General features: G+C 34.1%; 1 pseudogene; it reads left to right on the forward strand.

Moving 5' to 3' along the window:
* Window positions 1-25829, forward strand: part of LOC141395344 (uncharacterized) — a 48456-nt pseudogene extending 22627 nt beyond the window's left edge.
* Window positions 25830-26240: the final 411 nt, after the last annotated feature.

A 26240-nucleotide genomic window follows, 5' to 3' on the forward strand; every position in this document is an offset into this window, starting at 1 on the left:
CGGTCTAAGGAGAAGAAGACGGTACCACCCATGTTTTTTAAGTTCTGTTCAGAGTCTGTTCGAAGATCCTTTCGAAATATATACCGATGCTTCTCCATGTGGTTATTCGATTCGATATTGTCAATAGATGAAAGTTACAATTCACACAAGCTGAGGGTATATCTCTCTCGGCAAAGCCGACTGATACTTCTTTACTTGTTACGATAATCATTAATTATTTGTGTCAATCTTCTTCGATTTTTGGAGACAAAGTGAAATAGAATTGCATGGGTCTGGATGAATTAAGGATTCGAAGCAAAACTCAAAGAGTTTATGTGTGGATAATTGATTTGTTTTTGTTTTGGAATTGTAGGCGGTAGAAATTGTTGTGTTGAGGATCTTTGCTATTATTTTCATTGTTGTCATTCTCACCAGTTGTTGTCATTCTCACCTTTCATGTGGCGTATTTTCCATTATACTGAAATATGCTACTTTGTCTCTAGACAGACAGTCTAGAAGACTTTCCGATAGTTTTTTATAGTTAGGAGAAGACCCTCAGATGGTCTTCCGTCTAAAGAAGACCCTTAAAATATATTTTGTCTATAGAAAACCTTTAACAGGTTTCCTATCTGTAGAAGACATTAGCGACATTTCTCTTAGAGTGTTCTCTAATATGGTCCCATTAGTTCATTCACAATCAGGTAGGGCTTAGAATGATGACCTAAGGTCGACGCAAAGCTAAACGCAATACCAAATATGAAAAGATGAATCGAACTTTACTCTTCAAGGCAGTCACTCAGCTAGACCCACACCTTAGCGTATTTTCTGCTTTTAAACAAGTACGAAAACGTTAAGTTCGCCCGGGCCGAACTTGTTATACCCTCCACCATCAACTGATGATCGTCACTCTATACACATAATTTTCTTTTTAGGGGTTGTCTACCCATTGAGATCCCAAAATACCAAGTTACATCCACTTCAGAAGGTAAATGTAGTAACACTCATTAAAAGACCTAATCGTTGTTCTTTCTATCCTCTGACTAAACACAATACCAAATGACAGGAAATTTGATAAAACTCCTCGATGTACATAAAATTGGGCAATAGCGGTCCATGAAGGTTAAATTAATCCTACATATATTTGAATGGGTATGTTTTGTATATTCTGGGAACACAAAATTCCAATTAACAACCAAGCCGATAGGAAAATCTTCAAACAAATTTTAAATTGGGTGGTACCCTTACTCTTGCTGTCTGACTTCTTGTAAGGAATGTTTTGTATCTGTTATAATGTTTCTAAAGCTAGGGTCACATTAGCCAAATATTTGCTCTAGCGACCGGCAGTGTGCGCTTACTGAGAGCAAATGAGCGTAAATAATACATTGAAATTTATGCTCACTTGCTCTCAGTAAACACAAACTCCCTGTCGCTGGAGCAAATATTTGCCTAGTGTTACCCTAGCTTAAGACTTTAAAAATGTCAAAATTTTGTGAGTTCCGCTCTAGGGGACTATATAAAGACATATACGGACAAATTTCTGGCGGAAAGTTTTATACTCCAATTCCAGTGATATATTGAGGCAACAACCTTCAAAATACCGAAAATCGGTAAGTACCATATGAAGACGTGGACCTATACCAACAAATTTCAGGAAAAAAATGTCAGCCATTTTGGTGGGATATTGAGGTTAAATCCTTTCAAAATACCGAAAATCGGGAGGAACGATTCTATGTGGGCTATATTGAGACGTTGACCTATACCGACAAATTTCAGGTGGAATCTTGGATAAATTTCATACCACAAACGAAGACTAAATACCAAATTCCAGCCATTTTGGTTGGATAATATAGCTTTAACCTTCAAAATACCGAAAATCGGGACATATCGTCCTATGGGGGCTATATAAAAACGTGGACCTATATAAACATTTTTTGGTAGAAATATTTCTTAGCCTTTGGAAATACCAAATTGCAACCGATTCGGTGGTATAATGGGACTAATACATTGAAAATAACCTTAAATGACGCGTACTATAAATGGGGCGTTATATGGCGGCTTTACCAAAACGTGGACCTATATAAACAAATTTTGGTAGAAATGTCTTTTAGTCTCTGGAGACACACGGTGGTCAAATGGGACAAATATCTTAAAAATTCCTTAAAACGACGACGCGTCACTTTGTATGGGGGTTATACGAAAACGAAGACCTACATAGCCCGATTTCTATACCAAAAGTCATCATTTCAGCAACCTACTTCAATCCGCTCGGACGCTAGAGTGATTTTCACAGACGGACTGGCGGACGGACAATGCTATATCGCTGTAGAATTGCACGCTGATCAAGAATATATAGTTTGTGGGGTCTACAATGATTATTTTGGGTAGTAACAAACGGAATGACAAACTTAATATACCCCCATCTTATAGTGGAGGGTATAAAAAAGTCTTTATATTTACTGAAATTATCATACCACCCCTCCAATTGAATTCCCATCCATATAATTTTAAGTAACAATAAAACAATGCCTTGCGAAAAAAAATATTCCTCAAATCCAAAAGTTCTTAACGTAGTCGCTTTTTTTGCATTTGGAAATAGATGCAGCCAGAAGAGTAACTGCCATGGATGAGGCGATGTCAATTCTGCAAAAAGGTGGCAAGTGAGAGTAGTACTGGTGGTGTGGTGCTTGTTGTTATTATTGTTGTTTTGGAATACGCCCAAGGTATTTTAGTGTTAAAAGCACGCGCAGTCCCCATTGCCGTCATCGTCTTAGATATTAATTTAAATTCAAGCAGTCAAACCACACTGATGTGTGTTTGATGGCACACAGGAGGGAAACCACTTTTAAATTGTACTGCAGCAGCCGCGGCTACGGCTGGCAACATGGGAGTAAAACCAAAAGGCAACTTGGTTTCTTTGCAAGATGTGAGTTTTGAGTATTCATAACAAAAATGCGTAGGCGAACTCGTTCAAGACAGTTACTTTAGCTAAAAGACAGTCAGATACAATAGATAGCTGGGATACAGCATGGTTCGGAAGACTTGCTGAACATAGTTGAGTGACTGACTGTGGGCTGTTGGTTTTGTTTTGATATACTTTTGGTTGGAGATCTAGTGAGAGAGAGGAGAAAACTAACAGATGTAATAACACGATCAACATTTGAGCAGCACACAGCTAGAGCAATTGCATTGCATGTGCTCAAGAGCGTAGTCAGGATCAAACCTAGGGGGAGGGGCAACTTCTTGGCCTTTTTATACCCTATACCACAATGTGGAAAAGGGTATTATAAGTTTGTTTTGGTAAAAATTCATGTAACACCGCGAAATATTCGTCGGAGACCCCCAATGTGATATACCAATCTTCATATCTCGACGAGATAAAGCGATTTTGAGATGTGTGTCTGTCCGTCCGTCCGTCCGTCTGTCCATTATAAATTGTAAACACGCTCCAGGCCGCAATTATGGACCGATCGTCACGAAATTTTGTATGGAGGTCGGGTTCAGATCAGAATAGATCCCTATTCTTATTGGTGATGATCGAGAAATATTTAGCGGGTGAAATGGACCAAAAACAAAATTTTTATCCGATTTTGTAGCGGCTCTGTATGTCGCAATTATAGTCCGTTCGCCTCGAAATTTTAAATAATGTAAGATTATATGACAAAGAAGAAGCTTGCAATTGGAGATGGTGATAGGATGATGTTTAGAGGGTTAAATGGACCACAACTTTTGTGTGAAAATTGTGAAAATTTTTAATATACCGGTAATATTTTTATTCCTTGACCACACATTACGCCCACATAAATAGTATTTTGAAGGACAACTCTTGCCCTTTCAATTAATGCCAATTATGTTGATTTATGTGGTCAGATAACAGAGTTATAGCCTAATATATCGAGTGTTTTGCTTGTAATGTAATCAAAAGCATACTAGAGGTCGCAATAATAGATCAATAGTTCCGAAATTTTGCACGAGGTAGGGGTTTAGGTCGAAGAAGATGCCTACAATTTTTGATGATGATCTGATATTATTTAGCGGGTGCAATGGACCATTTTTTGTATGCTAAATAAAAACATTTTATTTTTGGTCCATACTTGAATCCCTGGAGGCCATATACCGGCAAAGTCGCCTATATATGAAAAATTAACTACCGATCTTTCCTCTGATGAAAATTGCGATAATATGTGTGCTTACTAACGGACCTACTACCTAAGATATAATGAGTTTTGTGAAGAGAACCACATCTTCCTCCCATGCTACAAATTTTCTCTATCATGACAGACAAATTCCCAGTTCTTACAAATTGCGTGGAACCCTATCATATTACCTGTCCAATTGTTAAAAATTTAAAGATGTAGCAGAAATTGCTAAACAACGCCAATTTTTAAATTTAAGAATATTTCTTAAAATGTACAGTATATAATTGTTCCACAAACATCCCAGTAGGGACAAGCGAGCCTTCTCTCATATCAATGAGAGCACCCCGATTAATATCAGCTCAATGATATTTAGACAGCGGAATTTTATGCAACACCTATTTTTGTAAAATTTGCATATTTTTGGCTTCTAATTAAATTCCAATCGAAATATGTATATCACAGGGACGTAGCCAGGATTTCATTTCGGGGGGGGGGGGGGCCCACCTGACCAAAATTTTGAAAATTCATGTTAGCGAAAATGTCCTTTTTAGCAAAGATGTAAACCTTATTTTAGACTTATTTTACTGATGAAATAATTTTCATTACTATTTTTTAATTCAAATGGCGTAAGACTTGGCCAATTTTATCTTGTTTTTAGAACTTTTTTGACAATATGTCACAATTTAATATATGGTCAAAACAATGAATATATTAATAATCCCATATATTTTTGGGCGTATCATTTATCAAATAATTCACAACTACAGTGAATGTTATGGAATTCAGTGGTATCACTTCGGTAAGACCAAAAGAAAGCGAATATAATCGGAAAACCTTAGAAATATCATAATATTTAATTTTCAAATATCTAAAGTTATAATTTTCAAAAATATGCAAAAATCCGATGTCTACTTATCATAAAGAATTTCTGAAGGCCGAGAACTAATGCTGAACAATAGTCTATCCATCAAGAAATTCTAGCACCTAAGCGCGGTTATGTAAATGACATTTCTGTCTCCAAATCCTGCATCTGTCAATAGACTCATTTTGGCATGCAATCGTCGGACTTCATTTATAGAAATTCTGGTTTCCTATCCTGGATCTTCTCATAAATTGATCAGGAACAAGGGAAACTCTGGAATCCAGTCTTAAATTCTTTTAAAATGAAATTATGTCGCCCAATCCAAGGTCTATACATGTATACATTCTTTTAACAAAAATCCATAAACACAATTTTTCCCAATCTACATTTTTTATACTCTCAGCCTTTAGCCAAAATGTGCCCCATCGAAATAATGGCTTTAGGGCCAAAGTGTTTTTGGAAGAAACCTGTTTCAGAAATTTTGCAGTCGACTTAGCTATGTCCGTTCGTCTGGGTAGCTGCATGCAGAGCACGATAATTCTCAAACAGATCAACCGATTCGGTCCAAAATTTGGCCTTCGTGATATTTTGATTAACTTCGAAGATGGGCTATATCGATCTACTCTTTCGGCAAACTACCGCAGAGTATTTCAAAAATGTTCAGCGATGTGCAGTTTAAGACCTCTCTGGATAAACTGTGTAAGCTTAAGACTTCAATGGTCATGGCTTCACTTCCTTTATGCTAATAATTTAGTTATTAATAAAAATACGAAATAAATAAATTTAATAAAAAGCACTCTCTGGAAACGCTTTGCTTTTTTGCCACAAGTGTTCTCGGGCCCCTATAACTACAGTACACGTTTTTCAGAGACAAATCTATACTTTCAGAGAAAATGGTCCGAAAGCTGTAAAGAACACCTAAGGCAATCATGTGTAGTGGCTAGTGCGCACGACAACTTTCGTAGATGGTGCTTTTCGGTATACTTCTTCTGGTATTTTCCCCCCAAATTTCAAGAATTTTAGCTAAAGTGGTATGCGCGAGTTTTCTTGAACGGACCAACAGATTTGTTCCAAACTTTGGATTTAGTAATATTTTTTCCAAACTTAGTTTTTGCTCGAAAATGGGCCATACTGGGGTACCTCTCTCACAAACCTTCAAAATATGTAGTTGTTTAAATGCAGTTTAAGGTCTATTTGAGGATCTTTAGACATTTTTACTGAAGGTATTCCTAATGTTTAGAGCGGTATTATGTTTTTCGTGGGCAAGTCGATATTTCCTGACATAAGGGTCAGAAGGTGAAAATTATACTGTGGCGAACTGAAATGACTGGTGGGCGCAATATCTTTTAAAAGGAATGACTCCCAAAATAAGATCTACTCCCAAAATGAACTATGTCGGTCCGGTTCATTGCTACATACCTCCATACCTCCTCCGCAACACTTGTGATCATATTCATTCATTCATATTTTGTTTGCAAGTTCATACGTCCGAAAATGGCTACAATTGTAATTTTGAAATATTGGAAATAATATGTAATAAATCAATATATATAAAGTAGAAAAATGTTTGTACGTTTGTTTGAAGTTTATGAACTCAAAAACCGCAGAACCGATCTTCCTGAAATTTTCAGAGTATATCACTACATGGCCTGAAAGTAACATAGGCTATAAAAATTTCTGAAATTCCGCGTTGATGAAATAAATTTGTCAAAATATATTTTACCTTATTCGGGGTAGCGAAGCGCACCGGATTCAGCTAGTAAAATATTAAACATTGACCTCAAGCTCAATAATCTTGATTTTATTAACATTCGAAAGGTCGAACAAAACATTAAAATTCGACAGAAAAATCCTTTTGTCCAATAGACATTTACGACACTACGGTGGAACAGAAATTATATCATAAAAGATGGTTGATATAGTTTGTTATTGCAAATTTCAAACATAATAAAGAATTTGTAATAGTTATTAATTTCTAGACATCGGATTTTGCATATTTGCATATTTTTTAATATTAAAGATACGAAGATTCTGATTGGACCAAAATTCGTTTCAAAGAAATCTAAACTCAATGGCAGGGTCATATTTCGTATTTATTTTGCATATTTGCATATTTTGCATATGCACAAAATATGCAAAAAATATGCAAAATATGCAAAAAATATGCAAAATATGCAAAAAATATGCAAAATATGCAAAAAATATGCAAAATATGCAAAAAATATGCAAAATATGCAAAAAATATGCAGAATATGCAAAAAATATGCAAAATATGCAAACAGATTTTGGCCGAAAATCGTCATAAAAGTCGTAAAATTGTCATTTAAAGTTGGAAAACCCATAAAAAAATACATAACAGTGTCAAAACTAAGACTCTGTTGACCGTATAACGTCGATTTTTTTCAGCAGATTATTATGTTATTGACACGTTTTACGACAGTGTGGTGTAGGGTATAAAAATTTGGTATCGTAATACCATTTTTTATTATTAAACTCTGTAGAAATATAAAATTTGATCAAATATCAAACGTTTTATGTAAAATTTATTATTTTCTTTTTTGTAGCATCTTAATTTAATTTGTAGCATAGGGCTGGTTTTAACTCAAAGGACCAAATCGATCTCGGATTTTTTAGCCGGGGAGCCGCCTATACCTTTTAGTATTGTTAGATTTTAAAATTGCCAAAGTTTGAGCACATTTCGAATATGTTAAAACGTGGTACTGGGTCTCGAAGTTATGAAGTTATATTTGTGGAACGGTTAAAGCAACTTGCCCGTATTATGCATTTAATTAAAAGCTATTCTGTTCTTAACATTTCTTGCTGAACAACAAAGTACGTAAGTGTTACTGAATTCGAGATAATAAACCCAATGTCCCGAAAAAGGCCTTAGGGCAAAAATGGTGTCTATTAAAAAACAACTTTTTTTCCTATAATATCAAATTTTTGCGAATGAAAACGAATATATTTTACTTTATTTGAAAATGCTGCCTATTAGGGCGAAGATCTATTTTAATTCATTTCTCGTTGGAGTCGAGCTTATTGACCGATGATGTTTGCAAGTGAAAAAGGAAAGCCGAAGATTCGAACCCCCACAACCACCATTATGTGACATGTTTCGCCTTTTGTAGAGACTCATCAGACATATCGGGCGTGAAATGGCATCGCTATCCATCAAATATTTCCTTTTTCATTATGCCCGTAATTTCAACGCCTGGGTAAACGGGTAGGTAGCTACCTATTAGTTATCTTTACCTACGCGTTTGGTAATTTCTACATGCCATTTACCGAGGTGTCTAAATTTTGAAATCATGTGGTAATTTTCTATCTTTGCTTTGTTAAGATTTTTGTCGTCTTTTCGATCTTTACGGTGTTTTGCACTATGAGATCAAACAATGCCAGAGCAATAAGTTCAGGACTAAGGTACCATATATAATTTATCATTTTGTAATTTTCTTTATCTGATATTTGTTTGTGAATGCCTTTCGTATAATGCGGTTTAGGTCTTATTTTGGACCTAAAAATATTTCTGAATATCGTTTTCACTATTTTTTGTATTAAACTCAATCTATTGTCTCTATTTCTTTTTAACCTATTGATAGTGTTTACCCAATATATCCTATATTATATCTATACAAACATTATCTTGTTCATTATACGTTATGTAAAATCAATAACCCAAACTCTCACTTATAACACTCAGTTGTTGTCGTGTGGGATACCAAATAAATAAATAAAATAGAAAAAACTTTCTGGGGGCGTCCAGTCTCGAACGATTTAAACGCAAGGTGCTTCTACGGCCTCTTGTTCTTGGGAGTGGGTTAGGCAGTAGTTCTAAAACACTCTCGCCTACTTCGTACTTGCATTTGCCAATCGCAGACTATTCTTATAGAAATCGCTTGAATATGTTTGGTTGATGTCCGGATGTGCTTCCAAACTTGCAGTCAAAAATCCCTCTCGATAATTTTCTAACGAGTTTGTACGGTGGTACAAAAGCTCTCGACCTAATATCTGCTCGAGCTGTTGAGACCCCATTTTTCTAGGCATTTGTACACTGCTAGTTCTTGTTTCTCTCATGAGCTACTGTCAGTTTCAGGAACACCTAGGAGTTGTTCTTTACCCCCATGTGATACCAGAGCAGCAACCCGTTTTTTCTTCTCTGTTTTGAGAATATTTGGTAATAGTTTTCCATGCCAGTGCACACAAATAGCTTCGTTCCTTGAAGCTGTTGCGTTTATTTTTCACGGTTTATTCACCGCTGTTCACGGATAAAGCTTCTAGAGATCTTATCCGATGGCTTCTACTGTAGTCATAATGATACTAGTAACGTTCCTATAAACCTTACAGGGGTCCAGCACCAATGGCAATTGCATAGTTACGTTTTTCTTGAAGCCACGCTTAATTGTTTTCGGGACAGATGGTTCTTCAGATTCTACGATACGTTTAGCATCAAAACAAGACCTAGACCCTATTGAGAATGTATTGAAATATGAAAACATTGACACACAAATTTTCGAAAAAGGAAGTAACAACATAATTAATAATCTGTGGTATCTTAGTCCTGAACTTGCTGACCTGGCATTGTTTGATCCAACGGTGCAGAACGCCGTAAAGAGCCAAAAGGCGACAAAAATCTTAAAAAGCAAAGATTAAAATTTCTTCAGAAATATTCGATCTAAACTTCCAAAAGAGCAACTGCCGAAAATCAAAAAAAAAGTCTGGCATAATTCTTGTTGTTCAAAAGATTAAACATTAACTCCGAATTTCCAGAAGGCGCAAAGGATGGTAAGCAACTTGAAAGTTGCGAACTACATAGCAGAGCGTTCTTCAAGTAGTCAGCTGTACCCAGATAGCTCCAAAACCACATAATGTCTGACTACGAATAAATTTAATTTAGAACAAAATGTAAAAGACATTTGTTTTCATTCCAAAAATTTATAAAAATGAAGAAAATGTTTTTTTAATAGTCTCCATTTTCTCACAAAGGCGTACCTAGTCACGTTTTTCGGGACATTGGCTTTATTATCTCGAATTCTGTAATACCTATTTAGTATTAGATTTATTATATATACTTATATTTTGTTGTTCAGCAAGAAATGTTAAGAATAGAATGGCCTTTAATTTAATGCTTAATATGGACAAAAAGCTTTAACCATTCCAGAAAAATGGGTTGCCGAAATCGCTAAATAGCCAACAAATCGAGATTTGCATAATGTCGAGGCCCCAGTGGCAGATGTTAACATATTCCAATTGTGCTCAAACTTTGGCAGTCTTAAAATCTGACCGAACTAAACACTTTTGCCGCCTTAAAAAATCCGACATCGATTTGTTCCCTTTGCACAATAACCAGCCAAACGCTACAAATTATAACAAAGAAAATATTGAATTTTCATAGAGCGTTTGATATTTTATTAAATTTTATATTTTTGCATAGTTTAATAATAAAAAATTGTATTACAATACAATTCTTTTAAACCCTACACCACACTGTCGGTCTCAATAACATAAAAAATCGACGTTATACGGTCAACAGTCTTAGTTTTGACACTGTTATGTATTTTTTGATGGTTTTTCCAACTTTAAATGTCAATTTCACGACTTTTATGACGATTTTGGGTCAAAATCTGTTTGCATATTTTGCATATTTTTTGCATATTCTGCATATTTTTTGCATATTTTGCATATTTTTTGCATATTTTGCATATTTTTTGCATATTTTGCATATTTTTTGCATATTTTGCATATTTTTTGCATATTTTGCATATTTTTTTGCATATTTTTTGCATATTTTTTGCATATATTTTGCATATTTTTTGCATATTTTTTGCATGTTTTTGATATGACCCCAAATATCAAAAAATTGACCCTTAAAACGCCTAGATCCAAAATTTGAGTCCAATCGGATGAGAAATAAAAAACATGCAAAAATCCGATGTCTATTAATTTCAAAATAGTTCATTATAAAAACCGTGTTAGAGAAAATATACAAACACTTAAAACCACAAAGATTAAGCAACGGTTTTATCTTTTATTGTTGAATTGCTCTTATAAAAAATGTCAAAAACAAAATATGGCAAAATTTTTTTTTTTTTCTGAATGTTGTTTATAAGCCAGCGTATTGGACGTAATATGTTACAAACGTTCAATAAAAACAAATAAACGTATTGTTCTGAACTCAGTAACACTTACAGTCAGCCTAAAATTCCGATTAAACGCTTAAACAACACCTTAAAACTTAACAACAACTATGCATAAAATTGCTCAAAAAGCCTAACTTGTTCATTATTTTTATATTTTCAAATGTAGTTAAAATAATTCTCTGTAATACTTCCAACTACTTTACATATTTCTTGAACAATTTAAAACAGTTTAAAATTGTACTCAAAAATTAAAAAATGTGTAACATAAGTTAATATCCTATGGGAACTATAATCACGTCGGTGGTATATCACATATGCAAAAATATGCGAAATGTGTAAATTATGCATATGCAAATATTATTTTTGCATATGGAAAATGTCTGTATTTCACATATTTTCGTATGCTACATATATTTCAATAATATCTTCTAAAATGTTTATGTGTACATTTTTTGTTTGAAATTAACTTCGAACAAGTCAATAAAATAGAGAAATCTGTAACCAGAGCCACAATCTTCAAAATGTCGATAATGGAGAGCTTTCGTAGTATGGGAGCTATATGAACGCCTAGACCTATACCGACAAATTTCACATGGAAAGTTTAATACCCCCAATGAAGACTTAATACCAAATTTTAGCCAATTCGGAGGGATATTGAGACCATAACCTTCAACGTACAGAAAATCGGTAGGTTCTGGTTATGGGAGCTATATGAAGACGTGGACATATAACGACAAATTTCAGGTGGAAAGTTTTTTACCTCCAACGAAGACTGAATACAAAATGTCAGCCATTTCAGTTTGATATTGAGGCCACAACCTTCAAAATACCGGGTATCGGGACGTACGGTTCTATGGGAGCTATATGAAGACCTGGACCTATACCGATAAATTTCAGGTCGAAAATTGTGATGAACGAATACTTAATACAAACTTTCAGCCAATTCGATGGGATATTTAGGACACAAAGTCTTGCATATGGTTTAGCAAATATGTTAAAATATGCAAAAAATTAGGTCCAGACTAAATGTCCGTTCTAAAATTACTTATTGGTGCCACCATGGTACAATTGTTTGCACACCCGCCTTGCACGCTGAAGGTCGGGCGTTCGATTCCCGGCCAGCAAACATCAAATTTCCAACGATGGAAAAAAACCCCTGAGTAAAGTTGGTCTTTCGGACTCGGCGATAAACAGTAGGCCCCATACTATTGCTGTAATATGAATCGTGGTGCACGCCCTGTCCCTACTGTGATGTTTGTGGAACAATTATTATATTGTTATTTAAACTTAATGTGATAAGGTTGCAGACTTTAAAAATTTGTATGTATGTATGTATGTATATTTATTGTGTGTATAAATTCATAGTGTACAATAATTTAACATTTCTATGTAAGAGTTTAGTTTTTACAAACTTTTCTTCTTAATCATATAAACGAATAATAATAAAAAAATACATGAGTATAACAATTACAGTTAAAGGGAAAAATTTACAAAAAAACCCGTAAATTACCTAACACTAGAGTTGTCTTTTTTTAAAAACGTAAATCCTAAGGATATAGATTACGAATATGTTCAAAGGATGAATTGGAACATTTATCAATAAATTTTTCGGTTATAAAATTAACTTTATCTTTAACTAAAGGTAACATAAAGAGGAAGTGTAAACGTGATGTTGAAAAGCGATACGGCAAATTACCCATCATTTTCAAAACTTTATTTTGTTTAGTTTGCAGACGTTTGATATGTGAATTTGCAACTTCGTGCCAGCCCGGAGCGGCATAAAATATAATTGCTTGAAAAATTACTTTAAAGAGGATTAATTTATTATCCATGTTTAGTTCCGATTTCCTATTGATAAAAGGATATAAAATTTTGGTGGTAATATTGACTTTGTTTATGATATAACTTATGTGCATATTAAAAAGCATTTTTTTGTCGAGTATAACGCCCAAATATTTTACGTTTTCTTCCCAAGGAATACTCACGCCGTTAAATATTAAATTTGATGATGGTAAGAAACATTGTTTGCGCTTCCTGGAAAAGTAGATGGCTTGTGTTTTGTTAGAGTTTATTAAAATTTTCCACTTCACGAAATAATTAAGTACAACATCCAAAGAGTGTTGAAGATTGGAAATAACATTTTGTGAAAGTGTATGAGTACTTAATATAGCTGTGTCATCCGCGAAAATTGAAGAATCACAACCCTCTAAAATTGGAAAATCATAAGTGTAAATGTTATACAATATAGGTGACAGGCATGAGCCTTGGGGACAGCCTGCTGGTATGTTGAAAATATTTGAGACATCTTGACCAACATGAACACGGTATGTTCTGTTTGACAAAAAACTGTTTATTAATTTAACTGTTGCAGTATCTAAGCCAATAGTAACTAATTTATATATAAGTCCCTTATGCCAAACGGAATCGAACGCGGATTTGACATCTAACAAAACCATAGCAGTAGATTTGCCCTCGTTAAAGCACTTTTTAACCAAATTCTTTATGCGAATGAGAGGCTGTACAGTATTATGTTTGGCACGAAAACCGAATTGCTGGATCGGTAATACGTTTTTATCATTAATGTAGGTAACGACTTTGTCCTTAATTACTTTTTCTAATACTTTACTCATGCTACACCATAAGCTAATTGGCCTATAAGAACATGGATCTGAAGAATCCTTTCCCGGTTTTGATATTGGAATAATTTTAGAACTTTTCCAAGACAATGGAAAATAACAGAATTTAATGCATGCATTGTAAATATTAGTTAATAACTGTAAACTAACTTGGGGGAGGGCTTTTAAGCATTTATTAGATATTTTGTCAGAGCCAGAACTCTTTTTATTCTTTAGTGACAGTATTATTGATTTAACATTTTCGAAAGTTGTCAATTGCGAAGTAAATTGCTGTTCATTGCTGAAAGAATCGTACACACCAGACACTAAATCCATTGTGTGCTGATCACTTAAATTGTTGGATAAGTGGTGGTTTGCATAAAATTTCTGACTCAGTAACTCAGCTTTTTCAAAATTTGAAGTAAATAGCTTGTCGTTTTCTTTAAGACATGGGATATGATTCTTCTTTTTCTTCAAAATTTTAGAAATATTCCAAAAAGTTGAAGAAGATTTTCTTAAAGACTTTAAAGTATTAGACCAAGTTTTGTTTCTATGTTGTACTATAGCATCGTTAACTAATCTATTAAGAAACTTGACTTCATGCTTAAAATGAGGCAAACGATACCTTATCCAATTTCTTCTGCTGCTATTTCGTAATGTGATTAAATTCATAATGCGTCTAGGGAGACGTTTTACATAGTCAGTGTTAGTGGCTTTTTTTGGGATCGATTCTTCCATAGCATCCAAAATTAAAGTAGTGGTATTCTCTACAAGTCTATCAATATCGCTAATGTTGTTTATTGGGGCATTTAAGAGGGATGCGCTATTCTGAGTAATGAAACGTCGAAATACATTCCAATTGGCGTTTTTGAAGTCAAACATCAGATTTTCAGATAGTATAGGGTTTTTGTTAAAAGTGGTTAACACCGGAAGGTGATCCGAGCCTAAATTATTTTGAGTTAAAGCCGCAGATAGATTCTGAGGTACATTTGTAATAAAAAAATCGAGAGTAGATGGATTGCAGTTACTATTAGTTGGCACCAAGGTTGGTTCTGGAGGATAGATAATTTGAAACGTATTCGACGACAGCAAATCTAAAATAATATTTCCCCAGCAATTAGAGCGGAGGCAACCCCATTCACGACTTCTTGAGTTAAAGTCGCCGCCTAAAATGAAGTTACCCTGTATCCTAGAGAGTTTTCTCAGATCATTTTTAAAAAGTTGTTTGCGAATATTTGAAGTCCCTGCGGAACCTCCAGGAAAGTAGCAACTGAAAAAGTTTATATCAAAACCATCACTTAAAAATACTTTGACGCCAATATTTTCAATTAAAGAGCAATCAACCTTAGGAATTACAGCGTGAGAAATGTTATTTTTTAACACAATGGCCACTCCTCCTCCTCTGCTGGAGGTTCTATCGCAACGATAACAACAAAATTTAGGGTGGTTCATTCTAATATCGCTTTTCAGCCACGTTTCATTTATCATTGCAATATCTATATCCTTACGAATTAAGAAATCAAAAAATTCAACCAATTTGTTGCGAATTCCTCTAGAATTCCATATCATAATTTTCAAGTTGCAGATATTCATGATAAGAATTTTAATGCTAATGCAGTAATTACATTAAATTGTTCGGTCTTGTTTTTGCAAGACTTAAGGTTATTGATCAATTCTACAGAAATCGACATTAACTCTTCAGCAGAAAAAAGATCATTGCTAGTAATATTTTGAGAGTTTATATTATTATTAATATTATTATTGTTGAATAGTGGGTTTGCCCAACTATTTTGTGTTTCTGTTGATGGTCGAGCATGCGACACATGATGGACAGCTCTGGGCAGCGCTTTCGGCTTCATATATCGGCTCTTAATTTGTAGATATGCCATTCTACTTGGGCAATTTAAATCAGTAGAGGTGTGAGTACCATTGCAGTTTGCACACTTAACATCGCTAGATTTACATTCTGCAGTGAGATGAGGTCCCGAACATTTGGAACAAAAGGTTTTTACGTTGCAGTATTGAGATCCATGGCCATACATCTGACACTTGTAACATTGAGTGACTTTGTTAGTTCTCTTTGATTGATAATTCCATTTAGCTCGTACTGAGTTAACATAGCGGTATTTTTCTCTTAAATCTTGAAGAGTTATTGTGCCTTTCTTTAGGTATACGATGTAGAGTATAATTTCTCTATTAAATTGGCCTTTTTTAAATACAGGCTTAATATTTATGACTTGAAGACCAGCCATCTGAAGTTCAGATTTAAGAGCGTTGACGTCAACTTTGTCGAGACCAGAGAGGACGACTTTATAAGGTCTGTTATTTTTTGATGAAAAAGAGAAGAACTCAAAATTGCTCTTTTTCAAATAATCAATCATAGAATTGTAATCATACTCAATCTCACAAAAGAGTTTATGACCAATCGAAATTTTAGTTATTCCGTATTTTGTAACTAAAGCTTCTTTACATGCTTTATGAATCGCATCCGTAGTAGATTTCAATATTGTTATTGGTGGAATATGCTTCTTAACAGGTGTTGTTGGATTTTCACTATCCATATCATCATTCTGCTCTCCGTCGTTGATCAGAGATTGCAGTGGTTGGAAATAATTTGTGGATGATTGCTTCACCGGTCCAACATTATCTTTTACTTCTTCCACTATTTTTCGTTTTTTCACTTTCGCATTCATGTTTGGAGGAGAGCAAAAGTCTCACTCCCCGATTTATGAGTGCAATGCACAGACGAAAAACAAATATGTTTTAATATATTGTTGTTGCAGATTTTAACGGCGCATACGTTGTTTATGAACAAAGTACGAATGAACAAAAACTCCGCTGTTATGTGTTGACACTCTGAATGCACGACAGAGACTGAGACTTTAAAAATTTATTTCTTACAATGAGCTTATTTGTCCAAAAGAAACTTTGACTTGCTGAAAGCTAACTCGCAGGGTAGTGGTGTAGGGTTTCGTATGGTCGGCCCTGTCCGACTATAGCCTTTGCTTACTTGTTTTTTTGGTGATGTGTATAGTTTTTACACACAAAATTTTAAAACCTTTATTTAGGTACTTACCTAATGAAAAACAAGTAAAAAACGTCCACCATGAAGTATTCTGCACTAATATGGAATAGATAGTTTCTTTCCGCTACGAAAGTACCACTGCCCACAATTTCAGGCGAATTTGTTTGACCACTTGGTGAATAATTTTTTTACTTCGCGCTGAGAGTTAGGTATAGCTGTTAGGAAGTACAAAGTTTTTGGGAACATCCGCAAAAATTTTTTAAAAACGAAAAGAGCCGCAGCCGAAATTATTTTTGAAAAAAAATTACGCGATTTTTACAAAAATATGTTTACAGTTTTAGAGAATACAAAGTTTTTCTAAACAATTGCAAATACTTCTAAAACCCCGAAAAGCGCCGCAGGAGAAAACAATTTTTCTTAAATAGGGAAAATATTTTTTGAAAAAATCGCGCGATTTTTAGAAAAATACAAAGTTTTTCTAACAAATTCCAAATACTTTTATAAAAACGAAAAGCGCCGCAAACAAAATGTTTTTGAAAAAATATTTTCACAATTTTGGAATTACAAAGTTTTTCTAAAAAACTGCAAATACTCTTATAAAACCGAAGAGCGCCGCAGGTGAACAAAATTTTGAAACAATCGCGCGATTTTTTTCAAAAAATTTTTTACTATTGAAAAAATACAGAGTTTTTGTAAAGAAATGCAAATACTTAAAATTTTTTCAAATTAAGTAATTAATATACTCGAATATACGACTGTGTCTTCGTCGAATACCGTAGTCGGGTAAAATTTCTCCGAACTGCTACTGACAAAATCAGATATAATATCATTTTTTATTAATATTATGAAATCTAGAAGATTTTGTGGAAACCTCCCTATTGTTTGGCACTTAAACTTTCCCAAATGTACAATTCCGTTTTATTCTAACATCTTCTCTAAAATTTATAACAGTTCTTTGATCAATAAAAAATAATGAAAATTTTCGAAAAGCAAAAACAAAAACGTTGAAATTATGAACAAAATCGTTGGGAGTCCGACTTCTTTTTAGTTATGTCCGCTTTGCTTCACGAACAAAACTCCCAACCAATTTTGGGTTTTACGTCTGGGCACCGTGTTTTATTGTTTGTTCTCAATAAAATGTATGAAATTACACCCTAATTTTTCTTCTTTGTCTTAATAATAACTTTCGAAAATTCACCCCTGTTAAACAGAAGGCCCCAACGAAAAATTCAATTAGACCCCAATATTATTTAGACCCCGATTTGATTTTCAAATTATCGATTTACTTGTTGTGAAGACAAATTGGCCCCAACATGAGAAAAGGTCCCAGAAAGACGAAAATAGGCCCCCAAAAGCTTTATTTTTGTTTTCCACATACCTGTTTGTGGCCTATTTTCAATTTGGGGTGTTTTTTCATGGGGCCATATTTCTGTACGCCATTTTTTCATTCAAAAGCGATAAAATAAATCAATAAAACATCATATAAATCAATTTCTTTACTTCTACAAATTTAGTGTTCGCCCCAATTTCGAACACCAATTTCTATTTTACTATGGTAAAATTGATCATCCATAAAAATTGAGATAAAGTTTTGGAAAGCTATTATTTGGCATTTAGGGTGATCAAATCTGCACCAAAAATTATGGACATAGGTATAGCCCCCCATATAACTGTACCGCCCGATTTCATTTATTTTATCTATAAATATATTTGCTCTAATTTTGAATTTAGATTTTAGGTATTTGGAAGTTATTAAATTGGCTGAAATTTGGCTTACTATGTTCAAGGTGTTCAAGCAATTTATCCACCGAAAAGACAATATCCCCCTCAAAATTACGAACATAGGTCCACGTTTTGGTATGGCATTTTTTTTCACTCAGCCTGGAGACTAACGAGGTTATATACACTTTTATACGACCAAAATGCGTCGTATCGACATAATTATTTTAGACCCCAATTGAGGCGGTCAGCGCCAAAACGGCCTAAGCAACATGCCCAAAAAATTAAACACACTGTAAAGATTTAACTGAAACCTTTTGAAACAAATTCTAAAATATGTCATATTGTGTTATTTTAGAACGTAGTATTACCTAGTGTTAATCAATGCAATATGGAATTGTTTTAATAGTTATTTCAAAAGATTCTGGTTAGATATTTATAGTCTGTTTGATTTTTGTGGACATGTGGGTTAGGCCGTTTTGGCGCTGTGGGCCTCAATTATGTTTGAATGAAATCTGTTTCAGACAATTTGGAGTCGTTTTAGCTATCTCCTTTCGTCTGGCTTTCTGGACGCACAATAACTCTCGAACAGATCAACCGATTCGGTCCAAAATTTGGCCTTCGTAATATTTTATCCAAACTTAGTTTAAGTTCGAAGATGAGCCATTCGAAACTTTTCTCTAAAATGGCTCGCACGACAACTCTGGTACATACTTCGCACATCATAATATTTTTACGAGACATTGATCGTCCGAACATACTTTAAAGAATTTCATATATGCTTTCTTAAATAAACCCGTTTTCAATGTTTAAACAAAAATATCTATTTAACACATTTTGACATCACAAATAATTAAAAGGTGGACCGATATGGCCCTCTTCGAAGTTAAACTAAGTTTGGACCGATATAATAATTTGGATGACTATATCGACTCAGAATTTTATTCTGATCAAAAATATGTATACTAGAGTGGTTTTAAAAAATCGATGTCAGATTTTTTTTATGCGGCATCCTCCTAAATTGTTTAGTTTTGTTAAAAATTAAGATTGGCAAAGTTTGAGCTCAATCGGAATATGTTAACACGTGCCACTGGTGCCTCAAAGTTTCCATTGTAGGATTACTTGTTTTGCCACCACAAAGAACTGGTAAACTGTTTTCATCGATTGGACAATAAATTAATTTCATTTCAACCGAATTCATTGGTTTTTCCAATTTTCGAAAGCTTACTTGCAAATAATAAATTAAATATTATAAAATAAGAAATAAATTATACTGTTTGGTATCTTCGAAGTAGCCTAGAGCTCGAGTCAAAGCATTTTCCTGTTTTTACACTTCAATCACCATAACTATATACCATAACTATGTACATAACCATAAGCTATATTTTTTTAAAAGTGGTTAACAAATGGTTAGGTTAACCACTTTAAAAAATTCGAAAAATATTAGTCACTCATTTGCCGTTATAAAATAAAAAGTAGTACATCAGAACATCTGCAATTTTTTTTAATTTTGTATAACAGTATAATTTTTCAAAACTTTTTTGAAGGATCTAGGGGGGGCAGCTGCCCACCCCCTGCCCATAGCTGGCTACGCCCATGCGTGTGCTGCCTGTAGATTTTGCCTACCAGCTAAATACATATGTAGCTATATGTAGTTAACATACATAGCTACATTGTGTAGTTATTTATGTATGGATTCTTTTCTTCCTTGTGATCAATTGATCATAACATCTTTGGGATATTTTGATTATTGCTGGTTGGCGAGTGGTAGTGGTGGCTTAAGGCCTTAAAAGACATGTCCATGTGTCGGCGATTTGACTAAAAGTGTGGGAAAGTTGTGAACAACAAAGCCAGGCGAACTGTTAACTATCTTTGATGTGATAACCACACATCACACACTCTGCCACATATCAGCCATCATGCAGCAACTTATCTGAAGTATCTACGAAATGTGGACATGCTTGATAAACACCGTGATCTCTAGCTAATATCCATGAGCGCATGCCCATTGAAGCGTAACATTTTTTCACAAGAAAATCCGTTTTATTTTTTTTTTCTCTTGTTTCTTTGACTTTGTTTCTCTGATTTTTCCAATATCCGATTTTGTCAGAGAATTTGATCTATAGATTGCTTTTGTTTGTTTGCTTTTAGAGAAGTTGTTGGTTGGGGTGGCGATGGTGGTTATTGTTGTATTTGATTTAAGATTATTGACAAATTTAGTTGTCTATTGGTTAAAGCTGGTTACATGCGGCATTCTTCTGTGTGCTTCGGTTTTTCAAGCCTTTAATCTTTGTTTTGATGCTTTCATCCAGTGATCTATCAGTTGTGGGTATTTTAGTGGTGGTGTGTGGTTAGGTTGTGTGTTTATGGTGGGCCCAAAGGCGTTTATCTTCATCTTCTTCCTTTTAGTTTTGTTTACTATAGCCTCGGCTCAATTGTGGCTGTCATCTGCCTACACAATCCAAACACACAAACATGCCTCCTCTCCACTCAACTTTAAATAATAAATGATTCCATGTATTGGCTTGTAAGGAAATTGGCCTTTTAATAAGATTTTCTTGTAATTGTTGTTTGGTGTGACCATGTCACAAACATTGAACAATAATATCAACATAAGAACTTCAATGACAATGACAAGTTATTGTAAACAAATTTGTCTGGCTTTCGATCTCTTTCTTTTCATGGCAGCTTAAGCCGAAGTGCAGCATACACAAATGGGCTGAACTGACAGATACACCGATTTCCTTTGTTCTTTGCAATATAAGACATAGATGCAGAGGGGATAGGGATGAAGGGCTTACATGAATTAGTTTTTATGAAGATCTTATTCAACAGTGGTGAAGAACTTTGCTATATTCGGAGGTTCCATTTTTTCCTGTAGGGGGGCGTTTTCCGTTTATTCTTAAGATACAAACTACGAACAAATTGCTGCCATGGGGACCAAAGGAAGATTGTGGAGCAAGTTTTCTGAATGAAAACTGTAGGATTTTGTTTAAGACTCTTAGCACAAAAGCATTTAGTAGAAATTTTTCATTACCCTGACAGTCTGTCATTTTTAATTTTAAATTTCTGAGGGAAGTATTGAACAAAATTTCATGAAATTTTCAGAAAATGTTCGGGAATGTCTCGTGGCCCGAAATGATATATATTTTTCTTGATGAATTTCGGGGCCAATTGTTTTATAATCGCTATAATTGCTAAACTTATGAATGTATCTGCTTGGAAATTAATTTTCGAGACAACGGTGGTTGCGCCGCCGATCAAATGCTCTTTCATGGTGCTTTTAAGTATGTTATCTCTTGAATACTACCGAACCGAGTTTCATGAAATTTTGTGGAATGTGTAGGCATGAATTTCGGAGGTGGCGCGGTATTTAGGAAAACAATACATTTACAAATTTTCTTTAAATGGTGAGGTTCACGTCCCATCAGCCATGAAAAAATAATCTTTACCATTTTTTTAACTTTTTTAATTATATCGCTTTAGGATGTCCCCCTAATGGACGATAATAAATCCTAAACAATAGCAATGGGCAAAAAAATCCAATAACATCCGTAAGGGAAAATAAAGGTTACATGCAAAATCTGTTGATAAATTTAAAATTCTCAATGAATAATACGGTTTGAGAGTGGACCCGAAGAAATTGGGATTTCCTACCTCATTTCTTCGGGTCCACCTACTTTTGAACTGTAAAGCATAAAGTCCGTAAAAAGTTGGCATTAATGGCCTTTTTCACTAAGACCATTCGAAGTCAAATTCGTTCGAACAACTACAAAACTTCTGTTTTTTTTTTTTTCAAAAATATTTACTTCATTTGTGTTTTCAATCAAACAAAAAAAGTCTACAATAAAATGAGTTTGGTAGTAGTTTGAACGAATTTAAATTCGATTCGTCTTAGAAAAACAGGCTATAAAACTCAATGCGATGGGCCAGCAACGCGGACCCGGGTCAGCTAATATTTTAATATTTGCCTCAGTTTGAAATATCGAACTATTTTTAACCCTTTCGGCCCCGCTGCAGAACCGAATGTCTAAAAATTATTTTTTCGTGATAGCAATGCTTGTTAGCTCCAAATTAAGGATTTTTGAAGATTTCAAACTTCGGGAGTTATTGGGGAACCAGATATTGGAAGTTGCTTATAAGCAACTTCGGGCCGTTGAGGTAGTATTTCATGGCATTAATAAATTAAAACAAGTTTATAAGAACATACAAATTGCTTGTTATATATTCTTTAAGAATCATTTTTGATATAATATTATATATTATGAAGCATTGTGGCGTTTTTTTTTTATTTTTTTTTATTGGGATAGCGTTTGCAATTTTGTTTTTTCAAAATAGTCTGGCTTAATCCCATTGTTGTTGTTTTAATATTTTAAAACAACTATTTTATTAGTGGAAAAGATTTGGCATTGCTCGCCAAGGGGTAAGGCAGGGAATACTATAGTTTCGATCCACGCCACTGGATCTCATCAGTTCCCTTGCTTCTTGTTTGTGGATATTCTCCACCGAAGTTATTTTTCAATAACTTCTTCAACAAGAAACTTTTTATACCCAAACATCAATCGTCAGCTCGAAGTATAAAGGTAAGCAAAGAAAAAAGTTCAATGAGAAGTGTTTCCTTGGCAACCTCATACAACTCCGACGAAAGTGTCTGCGAAAACAATTCAAACCTCTTTATTTATTTATTTTTATTTTTATTTTTCATTACTTTGCAATCGAAGCCATATGGATAACTCAATGGCCAATTCAGATATAATTACAAAGATTCCACCTTACTTCATAGCTACTCTATAAATAAAATATTAAACATTATTGTTCTTACAAACTATACATAAAAATTAAAAAATAATGATTGCATTGATTATAATTTGCCTCCTTTACATCATAACTACTCATATGTATATTATCAACATATAAAATAGGTAAGAATTAATATAGAATTTTCAAAAATATCATCGGTACAACCAATATTTTCTTCTTTATGCCATAGCTACTCGCCACTTGTATGTGTCGTCAAATTTTGACGAATGCACACACCAAAATTTCGTTGGTCTGCTTTACAGCAAAAACAACACACGTCGTGCCAGTGTCTTCAATTTGAAGCATTGTGGCGTTTTTTTATTGGGATAGCGTTTGCAATTTTGTTTTTTCAAAATAGTCTGGCTTATTCCCATTGTTGTTGTTTTAATATTTTAAAAATTTTTATATATTATATCAATAATACCTTAGTATGATAGACAAGAAAACAATTTTTACTTGTATTTGAACATAGATGAACACCACACTTTGACACAGGTGTTCCTGTCTTACTAAAACGACGTCGACCTTTTTTCCCATACCACCCAATGACGAATTTGGCAGGTCGTAAGTAACTTTACGGCGCTTGAAACTGGAACATGACGCTCGACTCTCTCTGGATACTTTACAACACGTAGATCAATGGTGCTATCTTCTAGCAAATTCATCTCTATTTCTTCACCTCTCTTCAAAATTTCGTTTAAACCATTCTACATAAACTCTTCTTCTTCATCTTCGCACTCTTCATCAGAAGACTTGTTTCAGTCGAACTCCAGAATGGCTTATATATTTGTTTCCAGACCCGTTAGGTGGTTTGTGCATATTTTCGATTTCAATGAATTTCACTATCACCGTGGACCAAAGTTGTTTATAAGCAACTTCAAAAAAGAAAAAAATATTGTAGAGGAACAATGCCACATTTTTTCAAAATGTTATTTTTGTTTTATAACTATACCTGTTAGTAATAACACTGCGTATTTGTTTTTTAAAATTATTATTTATAAAAATTTTTTTTAAACTTTACTTTATGCACTATTTTTTTAGAGCGCGCGATTTGCTAGACTTCATAGTGTATAATGCATAATAAATAGGTCGATCGTCACATAACTGATATTTTTGCTGTTGCCAATGCGAGTTTTGATGAGAAAATCCCATCAGTTTCAAATTAAACCATGCTAAAAATCGAAGTTGCTTATAAGCAAAGTTGGGGTCGAAAGGGTTAACGAAGCCACCCACATTCATGCAACTTTCTTCTTTACAGGCCCAAAGCGTATTGACTCTAAGATTCCGCCATACTATCGTTGTGTCTCGTGCGCCCATTCATATCAATGAATGGCAATTGTACACGCCCTGTGATATATTGCCAATCTAAGTCCAGGCTTCCGTTGTAAACCATGTCCATTGGGTTATGAAGGTAACTGGCCAGTGATCTTTAAGATCAAGAAATATTTTCAAATTTTAATATACTTTCTGCTTCCAGGTTACAATGTTAAATATTGGACAAATACCTATCAACGTCAATCCTATGTGGATATTAGTGAATGCCAAAGTGGTGTGGCTAGGTGTTGAGAGAATTCCGTGTGTGTGAATACCAGTGTAAGTCATGTATTTAATTTGTTTGAATATCTTTTAATTGAAGATTGTTAATTTTTCACAGGGTTGCTATCAATGCAACTGTCGTGAAGGATATACACACAAAGGCACCCATAGTACACCAGTCCAGCGATTATCATTGTTGATCAATTGGATACGGATGGTGATGGAAAGTAAGTATGTGAAAAAAGATAACTGTATTTCCCTGTTTTGAGATAACCTTATCCGCGTTATTTGGAAAACGTAGACACTTCATTTATGCTACAATCTTTAGTCGAGAATCGCTAGTAAAAATATGGACTTAATCAAAAATTCTAAAATCAATATCGCTTCTAAAATGTCAATATTCTTTTCTTATAGGAGCGATGCTTGTGATGATGACATGGATGGTGATGCCATACCAAATGACAGCGACAATTGTCCCTTGGCCAAAAATCGAAATCAATTGGATCCTCTCTTAATTGTTAAATCCATTCCTATAATTCTTAAAGCTAACGACAAAGGTGATCTCTGCGAATAGGATGAAGATAGTGATGGCATCCCATGGCAGTTGACACTCAACATGCCAATGGTTCAGAAATCACAAAAAACTAAACGCTGATCCTGGATTGGCAGTGGATCTTGGTGCATTTGATGTTTCCAGTTTTACCACTTTTTTTAAATTTACCCACCTAAATAAATTTTTCATTATAAAAATTTATATATGTAAATCCAATCAGATGATTCTGAATCACCTAAGAGTGAAGTTTTTAATATCGTTAATTTAATTGCTATATATGTAAGTCTAAGAATACTTTACATGTTTGAAACCAATTTAATTGAATTTCAATGTACAGCTTATTGTTGACGTTTTCCTATTTTTAAGTTACTTATTTATTATTATGACATGTTTATAAATGATTTACATATTACAAGTTACTTATGTAAAATAAAATAGATGAAATGAATTTCAAAAGTAAAATAAAACTAATTTTTGTAATTATTTGTTAGGCCCAGTCCACACTAGAATGATTTCTTTAAAAAAAACGTGAAATTAGGCCTTTTTAGATCGAGTTCCCCACTATTGCAACTTCATGTCGTTACTATGGAGCTCGATCAAGGGGCGCATAATTTCACGACAATTTTCAATGAAATCACTCTAGTGTGGGCCGGCCTTAAGAAATGTTTGGGGATTTTTTTTTTTTTGGGGAAATTCAATAACATTCGGGGGTTTTAGGGATTTTTTTAGAATTTGGAGAAAAGAGGTTCGAAAATACTTTAAAAACAAATTGACATCTGAAAGAAGAGAATAATATCAGTAACAGTGTTGTCAATACTTGAAAAGTGTGACAAATGTTAGTGAATAAAAATAGTCAAAACAACGCAATGGCATTTAAT

This window comes from Musca autumnalis, unplaced genomic scaffold (genome assembly GCF_047663935.1).
Source record: "Musca autumnalis isolate F117 unplaced genomic scaffold, ASM4766393v1 scaffold_2, whole genome shotgun sequence".
Taxonomy (NCBI): domain Eukaryota; kingdom Metazoa; phylum Arthropoda; class Insecta; order Diptera; family Muscidae; genus Musca; species Musca autumnalis.